The sequence below is a fragment of the Anabrus simplex genome, chromosome 1, assembly GCF_040414725.1.
Source record: "Anabrus simplex isolate iqAnaSimp1 chromosome 1, ASM4041472v1, whole genome shotgun sequence".
Taxonomy (NCBI): domain Eukaryota; kingdom Metazoa; phylum Arthropoda; class Insecta; order Orthoptera; family Tettigoniidae; genus Anabrus; species Anabrus simplex.
This window is the reverse complement of record NC_090265.1, coordinates 508,521,631-508,539,945: the sequence shown is the minus strand read 5'-3', so window position 1 is coordinate 508,539,945 and position 18,315 is coordinate 508,521,631.

The window sequence follows — 18,315 nt, the reverse complement described above, 5'->3', positions numbered from 1 at the left end:
GATTTCTCAGCCGACAGTCATTGTAGAACGTGTTGTCGTGTGCCACAGGACACGTGTATAGCTAAGAATGCCAGGCCGCCGTCAACGGAGGCATTTCCAGCAGACAGACGACTTTACGAGGGGTATGGTGATCGGGCTGAGAAGGGCAGGTTGGTCGCTTCGTCAAATCGCAGCCGATACCCATAGGGATGTGTCCACGGTGCAGCGCCCGTGGTGAAGATGGTTGGCGCAGGTACATGTAGCACGTGCGAGGGGTCCAGGCGCAGCCCGAGTGACGTCAGCACGCGAGGATCGGCGCATCCGCCTCCGCCGCCAAGCGGTGGCAGCCCCGCACGCCACGTCAACCGCCATTCTTCAGCATGTGCAAGACACCCTGGCTGTTCCAATATCGACCAGAACAATTTCCCGTCGATTGGTTGAAGGAGGCCTGCACTCCCGGCGTCCGCTCAGAAGACTACCATTGACTCCACAGCATAGACGTGCACGCCTGGCATGGTGCCGGGCTAGAGCGACTTGGATGAGGGAATGGCGGAACGTCGTGTTCTCCGATGAGTCACGCTTCTGTTCTGTCAGTGATAGTCACCGCAGACGAGTGTGGCGTCGGCGTGGAGAAAGGTCAAATCCGGCAGTAACTGTGGAGCGCCCTACCGCTAGACAACGCGGCATCATGGTTTGGGGCGCTATTGCGTATGATTCCACGTCACCTCGTCACCTCTAGTGCGTATTCAAGGCACGTTAAATGCCCACCGCTACGTGCAGCATGTGCTGCGGCCGGTGGCACTCCCGTACCTTCAGGGGCTGCCCAATGCTCTGTTTCAGCAGGATAATGCCCGCCCACACACTGCTCGCATCTCCCAACAGGCTCTACGAGGTGTACAGATGCTTCCGTGGCCAGCGTACTCTCCGGATCTCTCACCAATCGAACACGTGTGGGATCTCATTGGACGCCGTTTGCAAACTCTGCCCCAGCCTCGTACGGACGATCAACTGTGGCAAATGGTTGACAGAGAATGGAGAACCATCCCTCAGGACACCATCCGCACTCTTATTGACTCTGTACCTCGACGTGTTTCTGCGTGCATCGCCGCTCGCGGTGGTCCTACATCCTACTGAGTCGATGCCGTGCGCATTGTGTAACCTGCATATCGGTTTGAAATAAATATCAATTATTCGTCCGTGCCGTCTCTGTTTTTTCCCCAACTTTCATCCTTTTCGAACCACTCCTTCTTGGTGTTGCATTTGCTCTGTCAGTCAGTGTACATACATACATACATACATACATACATACATACATACATACATACATACATACATACATACATACATACATACATACATACATACAGAAATTACGGAAAATGAAAAAGTGCATTTCCTTGTTACTGTGGACACGACCGACACAGAAATACCATTTTTTAAATTCTGAGCAATGTACAGATAAAACCTTTATTATATCTATATATATAAAATAAGAGTTTTGTCTGTACATTGCTCAGAATTTGAAAAGAATGGTATTTCTGTATCGGTCATGTCCATAGTAACCAGGAAATGCAATGTTTTACTTTTCTGTAATTTCTGTCTGTCTGTCTGTCTGTCTGTCTGTCTGTCTGTCTGTCTGTATGTACACGCATCACTAGAAAACGGCCAAAGAGAATTTAATGAAAATCGGTATGCAAAGTCGGGGAATAAGTCGCTACAATCTAGGCCATAAATAATTTTATTCGCGCTGATAGAAATGGCAGTTTAGGGGAAGGCCTAACATTTAATTTTCAAGTATTTATGTTTTTAGTAGTCCTGTCTTCATAAAAATTGGTATGAAAAGTCAAGCAATACGTCCCTACAATCTAGCTTATGAATAATTTTACTCACGCTGAGCGAAATGGCAGTTTAGGGGAAGGCCTAAAATTTAATTTTTAAATATTTACGTTATTAGTGGTCGTATTTAATTGAAAATTGGTATGCAAAGTCGGAGAATGAGCCACTACAATTTAAGCTATAATTAATTTTATTTACGCTGAGTGAAATGGTAGTTTAGGGGAAGGCCTAAATGTAATTCTCAAATATTTATATTATTAGTTGTCATATCGATAAATACTACATACAGTAATCAAAGTTATAGAGGATTAAATTTCCAACCATTTATGTCTTATACATTTTTACCGTACCGGCTATGATAACACAGATTTTCATGAATTTGTATTTTTGTTGGTAAATCCATATCAAGGCCGAGCCACGAGAAAATGGGTTAGCAGAATGTAATGAAGATCGGAGTATAGAGTCGGGGAATAAGAAACTACAGTCTAAGCTATAAACAATTTTATTCATCCTGGATAAATTGTAGTTTAGGGGAAGGCGCCCAAAATATTATTTTTAAATACCAATGTTATTGGTCCTATCGAAAAGTACTATATAAAAACGTTATAGAGAATACAATTTCCGATCATTTATCTTTTATTCAGTTTTACCGTACCGACTATGATAAGAGTGGTATTTCATAGTCGGAAGAAAACGAAATGTGAAGGCCTACAATATTGAAAGCGCATAACATTGATCAACAATAACAATACATTGGCCATTGTTTATTGTGATGTTTTTTGTCTCTTACGCTGCCTCTCAACTCCGATAGATGGGATTACAGCTGCGTACCGATTATAACAGCCTGACTGAATATTGGCGGGAAATAGCCGGTGAGTTATAAAGCTTTCTTCTTTAACATGCCATTCCTCTGGTTCATACATTTTCTGATACAACTGGTACGTAACACACTGGATCATCATAGTATTTCAGCTATTCGATCCCTACTCTGACGCGCTGTTTTGAATGAGCAGTGTGCATACAAGGCAGAGCCTCACTTAGTGGCTTAGTGGTTAGGAGTAGTAGTAGTAGTATTTTGGCCTGGTCTAGAATAACAATTTAGGCCTTTTCCAAATTGTAGACCACAATATTCACTAAATAACTCAAAATTCAACTCTGAAAAGAGCCGTTTCTTAAGAAAAGCTTCTTTCTCTTCACTTTCATTAAATTCTACATTCAATTTATTCCAAACCAAACTAGCAGTGAAGAGGGGGGTTTCTCTTCAGGCTTGGAGGAAAAATTTGCCTTCAAGTCAGATAGATTTTTCCGACGCCAGTGTAGTGAATTTATATTTTCCGACTCATCGGGTACTCCTAATTGGGCATAATTTTTGCCCTGGGAGTCTCCACTATTCAACCCCCCCCCCCCCGAAGAAAGCCGAAGAGTGTTCACGGATCACGGCTGTCTGCGGTTTGGTCATTCCAGGTCTGGAAATTTGGACTGTTAGACAGGCAGCGTAGTCCTGTTGTTTAAAAGTGAGAAAATGTGTGGTGTTTCATTTGAACGAACATTTCGTAATATGAAAGCATTGCTTTTAATCGCACCATTCCTATAGACGTCATTGTATGTTCATTTCAGTTTGGAAAACCACTAAGACAGTCTTTCTGAGGATGTAAAAAGGCATTATAATGAAAACCTCCCAAACTGATTGTCACTGATGGTATGAAATTTGGTCTACCATTACAGTGAAAATTCCCGCAGTCTTCATATGAGAAAAGATGTTTGGTAACCACCCGTCGCGTTTCTAGGGTAACGTTAAGAGCTATACAATGTAAGACAATCTTGCTCACAACGTTTACACTACCTAACCTTGAATTCTGTATACAATGTAGAATTCCGTAGCGAAGCACGGGTACATCAGCTAGTATATATATATATATATATATATATTGTAGAATGTGAGGTACACCTACGGACAAATATGTGTCGATTAAATACAGATGAACACTACGTCACGTCACACCACTAGATAACGAAAAAGACTCAACTAAATTCGGAATAACTATCACCTTAAGTGGAATAGTCGCGTATAATAGTAATTTATTCATATTACTACGGATGGTCGTCTCTGTGGTGTAGTGGTTAGTGTGATTAGCTGCCACCCACAGAGACCGGGGTTCGATTCCCGGCGCTGCCACGAAATTTGAAAGGTGGTACGAGGGCTGGAACGGAGTCTACGCAGCCTCGGGAGGTCAACTGATTAGAGGTGGGTTCGATTCCCACCTCAGCCATCCTCGAAGTGGTTTTCCGTAGTTTCCCACTTCTCCTCCAGGCAAATGCCGGGATGATACCACGGCCGCTTCCTTCCCTCTTTATTGTCCATCCCTTCCAATCTTCCCATCCCCCACAAGGCTCCTGTTCAGCACAGCAGTTGAGGCCGCCTGGGCGAGGTGCTGGTCCTCATCTACAGTTGTATCCCCAATCCAACGTCTCACGCTCCATGACAGTGCCCTTGAGACGGTAGTGGTGGGATCGCTCGCTGAGTCCGAGGGAAAAACCAACCCTGGAGGGTTAACAGATTAAGAAAGAGAGACTGCGGATGGTATCAGATTAATTTTACATTATACATCCCTGGTCTATCTATCATACGTGATTATGAACTGAAGAATCATAATGAGCGAAAATTCAACAAATGATTAAGCTAAACCTTAAAGAAGATTTGTAACGAAATATAGCAATGATATAAGTTAAATTAAAGGAGTGGGAGTAATCTCTCCCATGTAGAAACTACTATTTTAACTACACTGTACGTTGAGTACATTGAAGAAAATTAGATCAAATTTATTCCGCTACTACAAGTTACATTAATTATAACGGTCACTTTATCGTACGTCCAAGACTCCCTTGTAGATACCCATACAATGGCTGGTTATTTTGGGCGCTTGAATGATAAATATTCCTGTATTTCGTTCCTGCCAGCGTCGATTCACGGGTTCTAAGCCGTCATACTGGCGGTCTGTGTCTTCAGGTGGATATCCATTTTACTCCCTCATAGCATTACCATTCTGTTCATCCGAGTGTTGAAACGCTGGTGTTATAAACTGAGGCTTGTATTGTAAAGATTAGAATACAATTTAACCCCACAAATTGGCATACATTTTTTGATGTACGTAACTTTAAAGTTGATTGCAGATGAGTGTGCAAGTATAGTCCACGTAATAATGTGAATAGTGTAACGGAGTCCCCAGACAGACCGAGATCAAAACCTAAACGTAATCAAGCTAAATAAACAATATTCAGCAGAGATACAAATACGCAGTGGTACCAGTCGAAGTAATTGCCAATGGCCCGTGAATTCCACCGGAACAAACATGAACCCATTTGCAAGTGTTTTTCGTGCCGACGACACTACTCAGTGATGTCTAGACGACTTTCTTTATCAGACCCTGTTGCAGATTTTTAAATGTGATTTCACTACTTTAATAATCATCTAGTAATTATTATTATTATCGTGTAAACTTCAAATACTGTATTCCTTTGTCAACGTAGATATAAATCATGTTAAAAGGAAAAGATTCGCCATTACTTGCTCATGCGTGTGTGTATTAAAATATTCAATAAGTGCTCGCAATGATTTCCGAGGTTTGGCATCTTATGCCAAACGATACAATACCCCTATGATAAGTGTAATCTCAGGCAGCCTACATCAAATATGGAGATTTCCGCATGTCATGAGGTAAGAACACGTCAATCCTTAAATGATTGGTAAAGTCTACTGATGTACATGTGAGGTAGTGGTCATTAGTTTCCAAACAATCAAGGTTTAGCTGAAGGTAGTGGATGAGGTGTTCCACAGGATTTCGAGTATTCTCAACTGCAACTCGCTCTTCCACACATTTTCCCTCATACCTGAACACTAGGATCTGATTATGGCCTGTGATTGGTAGACGTTAAATTATCACGCTTCCGCATTGTTAGGAAGATATTTTGGTATTATTCACAGTGAATTAAAAAGTTATATATCGTCCCCACCCCCTCTATTCTTGCAATCGCCGCGCTATTCGGTGACCGGTCACCATAGACAGGAGAGTGACGGTTTGCCTTCTGTACATCTTAATTCACTTCTATATTTCCATTCATCTCTTTCACCCCAGCCATGCCAATTCATTTCGGTATTCATAATCTAGGATCTGATCGTCTAGAGTACACAGTTAAAAATACTAATACTGTATTTGTTACCCCATCATCCCGTCATTTCCCATCATATTCAATTCCACCTTGTACTCTATGTGTTGTAAAGAAAATTGTTCTGTTACCTTGACATTTCTTTGCAGATATCCGTATTCAAGCCTGGAATGTGCTATGTTTACTCGGTATAACTGAATACGATTTTGCTATTTCGATTTACAGTTCCGTGTTTTCCATTAAATTACCAAAGTCGGCCGAGTTTATTTCATGTTTTTGTGTTTCTTCTTTATTAGAGTCGAAATTTAAAATAATAATCATATTTTAGTTGTGGTTCTTGTTGTAAACAAGGTTGGGTTTACAAAAACACAACTTCTTTATTTACTTCACATGTAAAATTACAATATTTACACTAACAAAACTGAAAGTTATCTCGAAGCAAAATGAACTATGAATTTGGAGAAAGAGTCTGTCTTTGTACACTATATACACGTTGGAGTATTCACGTTCACTACTATTTCGGAAAGATAGTCCTTGTGACATGAAAAGTTCTTGATAGTCGAAAACTATCAGAAGCACTGACGTAAATATCTTAGAGAGTCCTTCCTTGTTGAAGTGTCTGAGTTCATTAACGTAAGTTCAATGACTGAAGAGTTCCTACTTAGCAAAAATAAGTTGATAATGGGAGCTTGCATTAGCTAGGGAATGATAGTGGCATATAATGGTAAGACTGGACATGGACAGCGGAATAGGCAAGAGGAGCGGTGACCCGAGGTGAGACCTCTTACTGCCAGAAATTCAGTCCACCTGGCCGAAGCACATTTTCAAGTGGAGTAGCCTCCGTGCTCGACGTAGGGTGTATTCTGGAGCTGGACACCGGGATCAGTGGGCGTCTGGACAGACTAGGAGCTCCTTTTTATAGCACACACGACGTTCCAGGCACGCGCACTGAGAGCTGTGCGTCGAGGCTCGAAAAATAACACACTGGCACGCGTGTAGCTGGCTGGCGGATCGAGAAGGGAGCGACGGACATACAACAGTTCTTTTCGCTGTCCATGTCCCATAAATACCAGTGCGAGTAAAACACTCTTTGTGGCCTGTCCTTCCCTTCAGTTGTGAAAAAAACTTCTTTCTGTCTATGTCTGTCCTTATGTACTCCAGGATGAACAAACGCTACAAGAAACCAGTTTTTTTTTAAATATTGAGCCCTTCCCGCGTCCAGGTACGACACAGCTATCCCTCCCGACAGTCAGATGTAATCTCAGGGTATCTCATCGAATAAGAAAAATATTTTATTTTTCTGTAGGTTAGGCTTTACGTGAATTCCGAGAAAGACGTAGCGACCGTACGCGATAACCACCGATGAAAGTCTCCATCCTATCGCATAAAACTATAAATTCATCACCAACCGCAATTTCTTAACGCAAATCACATGAAAATCACCTTACAAACTAAGCCAATCTACTAACTACTACTATAAATTATCACTCACTGAATTATAAAATAATGAAAAAACATATTTATTAATCTAAGACAAACTTAAAAGAAATGAGAACTAGTATCATTATCAACTTCCGTCATTGTTGTTCAAAATGAATAACTCGTGATATTCAATGTTTAATAAATAACATAATATTATGAATTCAATATTTCTGAAATGAAATCAAATTATCTATAACAATCCTTGTAAAATTAAATTAATCATACACATGCATCAATGTGACACAATTACATTAGCATTAGGAAAATTTGGAATTCCTCCTCATAATTTATACACTTTTATGCCTTGAAATCTGAATTCGTTAATGTAGAATATCATTCTGAAGAACTGTATCATGACGACTGACTTGCTAAGGTTTCCATCCCTAGTGCCTCTTAAATCACGGCTCCTAATCTGCTAACTTCTCATTTAAAATTCTAGCATGAATTATAAAACAACACTCAAAATGTAAAATAATCTATCTCCCTATTCTATCTACATAATTCTTAATTTATTGTAATTCGGCTCGATATGCCTTCATTCGTTACTTTTAACTCAAATATATCGCGTGTGCAAGTAATTTAAACAAGTATCTGCGGTATGATATCTCAATACTATGTTTATACGTCGGCTCCACTATATATCACGTCTTGCCTACCACACATTTCATACATTTTGAGAATACGTCACAAAGCTCATATGTCTATATATTAATAGCTGTATTTGTTACTACATCACCTCTCAAATCTCAACTATATACGAATATTCACCATCCATACCTTGTTTCAAGTTACTCCCGCGGTGTATTTCTTTTCCAGTACTTGCATCGTCTCACTGATTCAATACCATTCATATTTAACGTCTATCATCCATATATATGTCTCATAATTACCACGACGCACAGTATCATACTCATATACATACTCCAAAATATATATATTTTTAAAATATACATACTCTTATACAACCTTCAATTAATTCCATCTCAACTTTCTCAATATCTATTCTCATTACTCATAACTAGGGCTCGGATGTTTAAGACCTAAAAATAGTCCAAATAAGCAAGCAAGTATGACCCCAAAAGTGACGAAATATGACCTCAAAAGCGACGAAATATGACGTAAAAATTACAAAATATGACCCGAAAATTATTAATCTACATATGGCCATTTTAAAATGAGTTATAAATCGAAACGGCAATTCCTTTGATACATATTTCTTAACTACTTTATTCTTCCTTTCATATTAATTTTTGAATATACATGTTTAGCAGTTATTCACAGTCTATTTTCCTCGATTTACTTATCAAACGTTTTTGAATACATACCTATAAAGTACTAAATTCGCTAAGATTATCAGATTACACAATATTTTAAAAGTCAAACATGTTTGCACCCTTCATTGGTGGTTTGAAATACGAGAAAACTAGAAATCAATATATTTATAAAAAATATATTTTGGATCGTTTAAGCCCAGATTACATTAATATTACTCAAATGCGTTAAAGTTTAAATTGAACACCGCAAAATGAATTAATAGATGTCTTTCGATACATTATGGTATGGCGGCAGGGCAAATAGTGCATTCTCACAGAACTTTTTCTTTCTTCTCCGCGGGTGGTATTGAAGTGTATGTCAAGATTCATCTTCAAAGCATCAGGCACGAAAGACTTCCGATTATCACTTAACACATTCTTGTACGAAGAGAAGCTCATTTCTACGTCACAAGACGTTATTGGTGCATATTGAAATAATATTAAATCACGGCTGTCGAGTATGCTATGCACTCATCTTGAAATGTACTGGAGCCTTCTCCTCTAAGAACATTATTTATCTTGCACACACAGCGAAAAGCGTCACTTCGATTAAGCACATTTTAAAATTTCCATTTTACACTGACGCACTGCCTGCTCGATCTGCATCGGATGGCTGCTTATACTGCCTGCTCATTACAACATTTTAACATGGCACTAAATGAAACACTCCGTTTACAAATACCCACAGCAGGTGGCAGCACCAACCGGCTCCAGACCTGTCGGAATGAAATAGCGGGAAATAGGATAGACTGTACTTGTTTTCAGTAAAAATGGTGTACTGCTGCGTGCCTTTCTGCAAATCAAAGAAAGGGAAACCAGAATGCCGTTCATTCCATTCCATTCATTCCATGATATTCCTTCAAGTTCACAATTGCGTCGAAAGTGGTTAAGTATTATATCCAGGGAAGGAAACAGCAAGGGAAGTAAATGGATTCCTTCTGATTATTCCGTGGTTTGCATTCTACATTTCGCAAATGACTATTTCAAAGTGACCAGCAAAACGCGAAAATTAAAAACAGGATCTGTACCCAGTCCTTTCCCTGATTATCCAGCTTATAAACAACCGCTAATTTCAGCGATGATTAAGAGAAGAGATTCAAGCACACAGACGTCTAACAAGAGCTCTTCAAACACCATTGCAGAAAATGGTAAGCGTAAGGTTTGAAGTATTACATACTAAGTAATATAATATCTCTGGGGACACTGTACTGTTAATGTGAAGGTACAAAACAGAATAATATGCTGTCATAGATTCCATTGTCCGCCTCTGTGGTGTAGTGGTTAGTGTGATTAGCTGCTAACGCCGGAGGCCCGGGTTCGATTCCCGACTCTGCTACGAAATTTGAAAAGTGGTACGAGGGCTGGAACGGGGTCCACTCAGCCTCGGAGGGTCAACTGAGTAGAGGTGGGTTCGATTCCCACCTCAGCCATCCTGGAAGTGGTTTTCCGTGGTTTCCCACTTCTCCTCCAGGCAAATGCCGGGAGCTTCCTTCACCCTTCCTTGTCTATACCTTCCAAGGCCTCTGTTCAGCATAGCAGGTGAGGCCGCCTGGGCGAGGTACTGGTCATCCTCCCAAGTTTCATCCCCCCGAGCCAGAGTCTGAAGCTCCAGGACACTGCCCTTGAGGCGGTATCCTTCGCTGAGTCCGAGGGAAAAGCCAACCCTGGAGGGTAAGCAGATTAAGATTCCATAACGAGTCTTTTGCTAGCAGTATAAAATCGTGTCAATATACTGCTCTTTTTATTACTATTATTATTTACGCAAGTAGGGCCTATTTAATTAATTGGTTAATTCCAGTGGCTCGGGGGCTGGGGTGTGTGTGGCATTTTCAGCATTAGAAATCATCCTAGGTAGGGCTTTCATCTTCACAGATATGCAAGTCGCCTAATAGGCCGTCTATTATTATTCCCTGAGTATGTACTTGATTTACTGGAAGATTTTCGTGAGCCCCCTGAGTCAGTGTGTGTCACTTCGGAAACTGCTAACCAGGGATTGGTGTGTGGTTATTTAGTGCGTGTAATCGAAGAAAAAACAGAATGCAGCACGTGCTTGAATAACGTTCCTACCTCATTTAATTCATCCCTATTGATAGCTGCGCTAGCCCTAGCAACGATTTATTGGCCTAATTATGAGGCTTCAGAAATTTGTTGAGGCGGCTCTACCGTACTGCAAGTCTGCTCCAGACTATAAAAAACTATGTTCTACTTTCTTTGTGCCAATGTAAATTTCTAAAGTGTTTTAGTAACAATAAGCACCAGGAACTTGTGTCAGAAACTGTGGTGGCCAAAGTCGTGAAACCTCTACTTAGTAATGTAGGGAAGTACCATACAGACAAAGTTTCCAGGTTTTCTTGTTCGTCGAAACCTCTTTCTCGAAAAGTGCTGAAGCTATAACTCTCTACAGCACCACTTTATACGTAAAATTCGTTAATATTTCTCTTACTTTCAGATTTTAAATTTTGCTGGTATGCTTATCTAGTTGTATTTACGCGGTAAATGGGTACGTTTGGTGCTGCCATCTAGCGGCAGATTGTTTGTAAGGCGTGTTACACGTTTGAGTATGGAATGAGCAGGCAGTTTAAGCAGCCATCGGATGCAGATCGAGCAGGCAGTGCACTGACGCCAACTATTCCATGTGATTGTTGTGCTGAAAGTTCAATACTTCTCACAATTTCAATACTTGCATGAATTTCTAAGCTAGCAGCTTCTAAACGAGTAATTGCATTCGATATAATTCCAAAGTTCGATTTAGTATATGCCAGACTTTCTGACAAACTGCAGGAAAACAATTCTTGCGCAATCTTGATAGAAGAGGCAGAGTATTCCACTTGTAATAACTACAGAAGCAGTTTTGCGAATACTAGTTCTCATTCGGAAAGTTCACAATGATTTTGCACTACAGCTGTCGCCAAACCGCCGAAATATGACCGAAATATGACGTTTCTACGAAAATAGCTCCAAATATGACCTTATGACAAAAAAGGCCAAAATATGCATTTATATGACAAATAAAAATCACTTAATTGTGACTATAATCACCTGATTTGCACCAAAATCCAGTCAGGTCAGAAAATAGAGACAAAGAAAGAATATGACTTTTCCTAAACATCCGAGCCCTACTCATAACCTTCTTCATATTATTTGCGACTACTGAGACATAACATTCTTCTGTACGTAAATACTCCTTACATTGATCAATTCTCTTCCAAAAATTACGATGCATAACCTTAAATACCGTATTTGAGCATTTAACAACATTGCTTTACAAGGAATAACTCGACTCTATCTAATCACTTCTCACACGCGATCCACCTGTGACGTAATCTTTGACTGAATGGCTTCGCGAGATTCATAGATATTATTCATCATATGACAATCTTTGCAATCAGCTGTTATATTACTTTCCTTCCTAATCGTATTCTCAACTACCTCGTTGAATCACCTGTTCTTACATAGTCATACTTTACGAGATATCTATCTAATTCTACACTGACTTAATATATAGCATTAACAGCTTAAATGTAATGCACTTCACTTCACTGTTTCACTTGCACACTTAAATATTTCATACTTAGAATATTCTATTCTAGCGCATATGCCAAACTAAACTAAGAATTATGTTACTTATTGTAAACACTTAGCTCGTCTTTCATCATATCGACCGTCAGTTGCTCTCCTTCTGCTCGTCACATCGCCGGTTCACTGGCCATGGTTCGAGGTTCGGCTGGACTCCTCATCCCATCTTAGGTTGGTTCGGCTAGGCGAATTCCTCCTCTTATCTCGGGTAGGTTCAACTGTTCGGATGATATCTCCCTCCAGGTTGGTCCATCTGGATGCTTAGCAGATCATCATCTTAGAATAACTGCCAATAAAATCAAATATTTCCGAGAAGTAAATATTCATTTTAAATTCTTTGTTAGGATACTATTTATTTTAAGCTATTCTTTTAGTTTTCTTTTGCGTTATAATCAGCCAATTCTCTAAGTCCGCCTTGTCTTGCAAAAATCTTCAGATTTAGATTATTTATTTTCAAAAATATTACTCCTTCCTCGGCTTTTCTTTTAATGGAGTAATTTTCTCCTATTCTTTTCTCTTCTTGCGGCTTCCAATTTACGTGTTCCGAAGTATCACTGATCTTGCGCCTCGGATTTATCAGTATACGTATTTGAATAAATTCTCGTATATTTCGCCGTGTTTATATCCTCCACAGTGTTTTTACAGGTTGTTTTGCCGTCTTCTTCTAGATTATAGTAGTTGTTCCTCAAGATTTCCGCCAGAATCTTGACAATCTCCTTATTTTTACAGAGCAGCAGCAATTCACTTCTTGTCCTCTCGAGTTCTGTTTTTCAAGTAAGTTTTTACAATAATCTATTCTATTTTACGTTGCTTGACCTTGCTCTTTTCTGCACCGCCTTTGAAATGTTGTCGTTCCAAGTTAGTCATGGCCTCCTATTGTATCTAAATATTAAGACTTCGTTGTATACTCTCTTTAGTTTGAGTGGTCTATACCTTTCCTAGGCGCAATTTTGGAACACGTCCGAAAATGCAACGGGCGCAATATATATAATTATTTCAACTTTAATGTATCACGGCCCGAATTTTCTTAATCAAATATAGTGTACGTAACACTAAACCCTCATGACAGTGGCATCTTGCTATCAAATTCTGGTATTGTGATCTATTGTTAAAAGTAGTCAAGTCTGTAAAGAAGGCGGCACAAATCATAAAAATTAAATAAGAGGATTTGAATCTGAACGTAGTGGATGCACAGCGAACCCTTACCTAGGGCTAGACTTGAGAATTATTAGGAGAGAGAAACTAAACTTATTTATTACGTAGCGGATCCGGGAATCGAACCCGGGCCTCCGGGAGGTGGCAGCTAATCACGCTAACCACTACACCACACAGGCGGACAGTAGATGTATCACGAACATTTCTTTCATATACAATTAACAGTTTTCCAAAATAATTTTTTGAAATTTTTAATTCCATTTTTTTAATGAAATTGAATTAATGTGTCAATGTAAATTCGTAATTAGGTAGATAATACTTATTTTAAAAGCACTACGTATCGATTTTTGTACATAATTTATATCTTATTAAAGTTTGTGTAATTTTTACGTTCTAAAATTTTGGACTTAAAAATCCCAGTCCGCCTCTGTGGTGTAGTTGTTAGTGTGATAAGCTACCACCCCCGGAGGCCCGGGTTTGATTTCTGGATCTGCCACGAAATTTGAAAAGTGGTATGAGGGCTGGAACGGCGTCCATTCAGCCTCGGGAGGTCAACTGAGTAGAGGTGGGTTCGATTCCCACCTCAGCCATCCTTGAAGTGGTTTTCCGTGGTTTGCCACTTCTCCAGACAAATGCCGGGATGGTACCTAACTTAAGGCCACGGCCGCCTTCCCAATTCCTTGTCTGTCTCTTTCACTTTTCCCATCCCGACACAAGGCCCCTGTTCAGCATAGCAGGTGCGGCCGCTTGGGCCCCCCAGCTCTATTCCCTCGACCCAACGTCCCACGCTCCAGGATATTGCCCTTGAGGTGGTACAGATGCGATCCCTCGCTGAGTCCGAGCGAAATATCAACCCTGGAGGATAAACTGACTAAGAAAGAAGGAAGAAAGATAAAATAATTACCAGGCACTTTTATTAATTTGTATTCCACGATGCGTTTCACAGCTTATACTCTATTTTCAGGTAGTGAAATTGTGGCATTTAATTGTTGATCTATTTAATATACAGTTTTCTAAATATATTATGCTGTGTTATTAAAGACTAGAGGCTATGTGAATTATGAATTTGTTACATCTATGTTGAGTCATCTCAGAAATATTCAGTTGCTACTAAAGCTTAGTTTTTAAGTAGTCATTTTCAATTTTATCATTGAACATGTATTAGGGATCTATTAATTTATGGCCATAACCTTCTAGAGTCTCTAAAATGCCCAATTTTATTCCTTTTCGATGTATCTGTAAAACGGTGAGAGATATTTGTATATTTGATGCTTAATGACCTGTGCCAAGTCGATGTGCAACAAGCGCTGATTTTTCATGCCTAATATTTGAATAAAATAAGATGAATATTATTATATAGGTACTTTCAAAATTCGCAGGACTCAGGGGCGTAGCCAAAGGGGGAGTTACTGGGGATAGAACTCCCCTCCATGGAAGGTTTACAAAATAATACAAGCAGAAACTGACAATAAACAAGCGAAGGCCGAGTCAAAGAGTTGGCTCTTTTGAACATCCACAGATACATAATTGTAAAACCAAATGGATCTCTTGAATCTATTTTCTAAGAAGAAAGTTTGTAATCTCAACATACGATTCGCTGTAAAACTGTTGACCTTGATCATATTGTTCTTGTTCTGTATTTGTAGTGTACTGCAATCAGAATATCAACATCATTCTCTTGTACCAGTGTCCTTATAAAGACAGCAATGCATGCGCACGCCACACATTCACAAGCACCTTCATAATGTTCTACCATCATTTTGTAACTATAGCCCCCCTCCCTCCCCCATCGGTCGATCTTGGCTACGATACTGAGTCCAGATCCCCTCCGTCTCCCGAATACAAAGGTGTAGAGCCACCGCTCCTCTGCTCGGTTGGCTGGATGGAATGCAGAGCTGTCGGACCACTTGTAGACCGACACCTACTGTGCATCCGCCGACAAAGTATAGACCCTCACATCTGGCATATGTACTCTCCAGAGAATCCTACTACATTGAGGATTTGAGATATGAACTATACTACCACCAACACAAGTATATCAGAGTCTACTCAGAGAAATACAAGGAAAAAAGGGAGGAAATATTCCCGTGTTTTACGCTAGAGATACGATGATAAACCGAGAATGGATAAAAGCCAATAAATTATGAACTGAGGCACATCATGACCACGGGATCCGCACGGGAGGCATCTAACATTAACCGGATGAAATGAAATGAAATGTCGTATGGCTTTTAGTGCCGGGATATCCCAGAACGGGTTCGGCTCGCCAGGTGCAGGTCTTTCTATTTGACACCCGTAGGCGACCTGCGCGTCGTGATGAGGATGAAATGATGATGAAGACAACACATACACCCAGCCCCCGTGCCATTGGAATTAACCAATTAAGGTTAAAATCCCCGACCCGGCCGGGAATCGAACCCGGGACCCTCTGAACCGAAGGCCAGTACGCTGACCGTTCAGCCAACGAGTCGGACACCGGATGAACTATGGGTATGTAAAAATGAAATGGTGGTGACCCATGCGTCAAATATCACGCAATGAAATGTAAAGGCGGATAAATCTCTCTGACGTAATTCTGTGAAAGTGTTTAAGATTTAACAATTTAACATTATATACTCTACTTATGCACATTGTGCGAAAATAAATTAAATTAAATTAGCTCAAGTTTCGGCCTTTTCCAAATTCAAATAATTTTTTCACTAAAAACTATAAATTTTGTTTGTTAGGAAGCGAGGTATTCCGTTCCATTTTTTTCAAATTCTGCGAACTATTATATTAATAACAGATTAGCGAAGAGAGGGTTTCATCTCTGAATGGGACAGAATATCGCCTGCATGACAGATGGTTTTCTCTCCCACCAGTGTAGTACAACAGAGATTTTTCCGACTCATCGGGTATTTTTGGAAACAGATGAGTAAATATAAAAATAAAAATATAAGAAAATGTCATACGCATCGATCCTCGATTTCACCACAAAAATCTACTCAGTATTGCGCCGTTTCATCTAGGACGACCGTTGGTATTTTACTCTTTTCAAAAGAATGTTCCTTTTTTTTTTTTTTTTTTTTACAGTTTTGAATTTATTGAAGGTATACTCTTTCTTGGGACACATGTTTTTTTTTTTTTTTTTTTTTTTTTTTTTTTTTTTTATACCGAGGGACACAGGAAGGGGAGTTAGGGATTGGAATAACTTACCAAGGGAGATGTTCAATAAATTTCCAATTTCTTTGAAATCATTTCGGAAAAGTCTAGGAAAGCAACAGATAGGGAATCTGCCACCTGGGCGACTGCCCTAAATGCAGATCAGTATTGATTGATTGATTGATTGATTGATTGATTGATTGATTGATTGATTGATTGATTGATTGATACTGGAACCAGACGATAAACGCAAAGTATTCTACCTCAGTAAGAGAAACAGAAACATCCGTCGTGCACTGTCATTTGAAATACTGTAACGTCCGGCTCCTTGAATGAATGATCAGCAAAGTAGCCTTCGGTATAGAGGGCTCCGGATTCGATTCCCGGCCTGGTCGGAGATTTTAATTGTAAATGGTTAATCCCATTGGCTCGGAGACTATGGTTTGTTATGTCTCCAACTTCCATGAAACTCATTGTCCACATACGACACTATCGTCTACCACAATAACATGCAGTTTCCTATACACGGCACATGCCGCCCAGCCTCGTCGGTTGTCTGCCTTACAAGGGCCACACGGAATTATTATTATTATTATTATTATTATTATTATTATTATTATTATTATTATTATTTGAAAGATTTCTTTCTTTCTTTCTTTCTTTCTTTCTTTCTTTCTTTCTTTCTTTCTTAATCCGTTTACCATCCAGGGTCGGTTTTTTCCTCGGACTCAGCGAGGGATCCCACCTCTACCGCCTCAAGGACAATGTACTTGAGCGTGAGACTTCGAGTCGGAGGGATACAACAGGGAAGGATGACCAGTACCTCACTCAGGTAGCCTCACCTGCTATGCTGAACAGGGGCCTTGTTGAGGGATGGGAAGATTGGAAAGGACAGGCAAGGAAGAGGGAAGGAAGCGGCCGTGGTTTTAAGTTAGGGACCATCCACGCATTTACCTGGATGAGAAGTTGGAAACCACGGAAAACCACTTCCAGGCTGTCTGAGGTGGGAATCGAACCCAACTCTACTCAGTTGACCTCCCGAGGCTCAGTGGACCCCGTTCCAGCGCTCGTATCACTTTTCAGATTTTGTGGCTTGTATTTCCGAATGTATCCTTTTCTTTCCTGAAAAGAATAGTATGACCATATCAATATCTACTGTGGAAAGAGAAAGGCGCTTCTCTACATTAAATCGAATAAAGGCATTCCTGATAAGTGCAATGGCAAATGAAAGGTAAAAATGCGCTAGGTATGATGGAGAGATTTGCTACAGCTAAAGAGAAAAGAAGGTTTGCGAGGCAAAGAGCTCTCATTTTCACGCACCTCGTGGCCTTCTCTTTCTCTTAGCGATACCTTTAGGCTTCGAAGGGTCAGATCTCTTCGAGTCTTCCTTAGATTAGTGTTAAGAGAGGATGGTTACCAAGTTGTATTTCCTCTTAAAACAATATTTATCGCCGCCAAAGTTCTGCGGATGATTACAGTTTTATAGTAAACATGTTCAAATTTACAAATGAAATACATTGAATATATCACTTGTTTCTTTTCAGTAATCAGTTAAATAGGCTTGCATGCAACCATGCAGGAATGGGTTTCGACGGCCGACCCACCCAGAATATCGCCAGATATGTGAGAATATATGCACCAGATGGTACATATTGCCGGAAATTTATCA